This window comes from Phallusia mammillata, chromosome 4 (genome assembly GCF_965637545.1).
Source record: "Phallusia mammillata chromosome 4, kaPhaMamm4.hap1.1, whole genome shotgun sequence".
In the NCBI taxonomy this organism is placed as follows: domain Eukaryota; kingdom Metazoa; phylum Chordata; class Ascidiacea; order Phlebobranchia; family Ascidiidae; genus Phallusia; species Phallusia mammillata.
The window spans coordinates 23,445,207-23,447,884 of NC_137255.1; the positions used below are offsets into that span (position 1 = coordinate 23,445,207).

General features: G+C 35.5%; 1 long non-coding RNA gene across 1 annotated transcript; it reads right to left on the reverse strand.

Moving 5' to 3' along the window:
* Window positions 1–1,601: 1,601 nt before the first annotated feature.
* Window positions 1,602–2,275, reverse strand: LOC145222339 (uncharacterized). Its single transcript, XR_013859315.1, has 3 exons — window positions 2,232–2,275; window positions 1,786–1,898; window positions 1,602–1,708 (listed from the first exon to the last, which is right to left on the reverse strand). It is a non-coding gene; the product is annotated as an uncharacterized LOC145222339 (long non-coding RNA).
* Window positions 2,276–2,678: the final 403 nt, after the last annotated feature.

Consider the following 2,678-nt stretch of genomic DNA (forward strand, 5'->3'; position numbering starts at 1 on the left):
TTGGTGCTCCCTGTGCGTGTTGCACCGATGTGGAATGAGAAAGGGAAGTCTAGAAACGATTAATATAATAATTAAATTGTTCTGGTGAGTTAATTGGGAATTATCTTAAAGAGTCAAAACTGGCTTAAAATCGAAACGACTCCTAGACCTATTAGTTAAGATTGCCATCGACTTAAAATAAGGAATACCAAAAATTGAATTTTCATACGAAACGAAACGAACGTTTTTGAACAAATCTATGCATTTATATAAGCCATGACATATCATATGTAATATTTTGGCCAGAAACAATCTGTTCCAGTATCTCCTTTTTCTTAGAAAATACTTCTTGAGCCCAAGTTTACGTTTACTTGCAGCAGGATGAATTTGACTATTAATTGAAAATAAGATGTCAAAAATAAGGACAAACCTTTCATAGTTGTATTGTATCGCATTGCAGTTTACTTTGTTTTCATACAATAAATGTTGAGCCTTTAGTGGAATATTTTACTTTTGTGGCTTATAGGTTGAAAATATTTACCTGTCAAGTTACCGATCTGGTCGACCAGAAAGTTTTGTATTCGTGCTGTTTTAATATTTGCTACTATGGCATTTCTATAGGCACATCCAGTTTCTGCTTCAGCATGTGAACTGGCATAAGGCGAGTACACAACGAGATATTCATGTCCTCGAAATGTGTGCCATGTTTCTGCCAGTGTTCGTTGACCGCAAACAACTAGTACATTCAATAACATCACCCACAAACTCATATCAATTGCAAAGCCTGAGCAACTCTTTTACCGCAATTGCAATTACCGTGTACTCTTAAAACGGCCCTACATAAAAGCAGAATGGTTTCATTTATTAACGTTTATCAAAAACTAAATTTGATTTTTATATATTTCCGGTATGTCTTCACTTAATCATCAAAGAAACAACATTTGGTTGTTCGAATACTCTCCCGACACACATTTATTTACTAGTGCATTCATGACCATGGACTGCAGCTATAGACGGATAAATAGGCGTCTTGAACGCATTTTACCTCAGTAAATCTGACGTGTATTGTGATGATTACATCTGTGTTGCGTTGGCACATTAACGCCTCCAAACGATTTCCTAATTTGTTGAAGCAAAGTTTACCAAACAAGTTTCACGTGTGTGACTTAACTTTGGCAAAGTTCCCTCTACTTGCAAACATTAACAGAGAAATAATCCCTGTTTTGTAGGCTGTATCGTGTATGCTGACCATTGCACATTTAGGTTTGTGGAAGACAAAACATCGTTCTAGGCGGAGTCGAACCGCATGGTCATATGGTTTTAGGGTGTGTTCGGGTTCACTTTGTTTTGTTTTTAGGGGTTCGTTTCGGTTCGGGTTTAATGAAATAAACCGTTTAAACCAGTTCGCGGGTTCGGGTTCAGTTCCGGTTCGACTCACTGATTCTAGACACTACGTATATAATTAGCACCATGTGTTCATTAATTTTTTATATGCTTCGCACGGTTTTTCAAGTTTGAAAACAAAAAACGGCAATAGGTTGAACAGAAAAGATATTTGAATGAAAAAACAAACAAACATAATACACAATCTTTAAAACAATGAGTGGTACGCTTGATTTGGATATTTAATCTGTAAATTCAATGTATTCATCTTCTATTCGTTGGTTTTTCGTTGAATGGTGATCACCGAAAGCGTTAACATAGACAGCATATCTAAAGGGTGCTGAATCTAAAACAAAAATCGTGAAAATAGTAACTGTCAAATTTTCACGCTGTTAGTCCTTGCTTAAGTAAGGGGGTAATTACCTTTCGGTGCATCTTCATTGATGTAATAATGAGCAGGATTTGATGGTTCATGGTTAGGTTTCACTTGTTCGACATCTTGTCCAAGTTCTGAGACAGTGTCTTGTTGTAACAGACTGTCAGAAAATAGATGGTTAGGTTTATTGTGTACAAAACATGTTGGTTTGAAACTTTAAAACAAACAAGTACCATACAATCCATTATAGTTTTACAATGTTTGCCATTTCCAATAAATTCGAAAGCTACGTTCATCCTAAATGTATTGGATTATCGGGATTGGTTTGTAAGTTTTTAAAGCCATTGTGTGGCTATGTAAATTTAGCAGCAACTGTACTCCTGTAGTCTAGTTGTTAATGTCTTTTTAGCCCTAATAGTTGAGTAATGCTTATAACGTTTGAACTCTTGTCTCATTAGGCATTGAACTTTATACAGGCATACACGGTACTCACGTTGACTTCCTCTTTAACGTTATGAGTAAACATAGACTGATGACGTTGGTTGCAAGTAAAATTGCAATGACAATGACTGCACTTATTAGGAGAGCTGCACAAAAGATTGGGTATTAATTATAATTAATCTGAAAGGAAGTTAAAGTACACCCTATTAGTGTCAGTTACAAAGAGCAATCAACTTGACTTTTGATGCTATAGAACAGACAGGGCCAAATTAAAATCCGATTTTAAACCTCTGCTTCAAAACAAGGAATCATTTCTTTCATAAATTTTAAAACTATGGTTTACCTTTTTGCGTAGCATCGTCCAAAACAGAGTCAATTTGTGGAATTGACGCAACCAAATTCGTAATAGGTGTTGTATCTTTAGAAAGAAAATGAAAACATCATTCAACAGAACTTTTTTGTGCTCTTTGTTTGTTTCTACTTACGTATTGACTTGCGT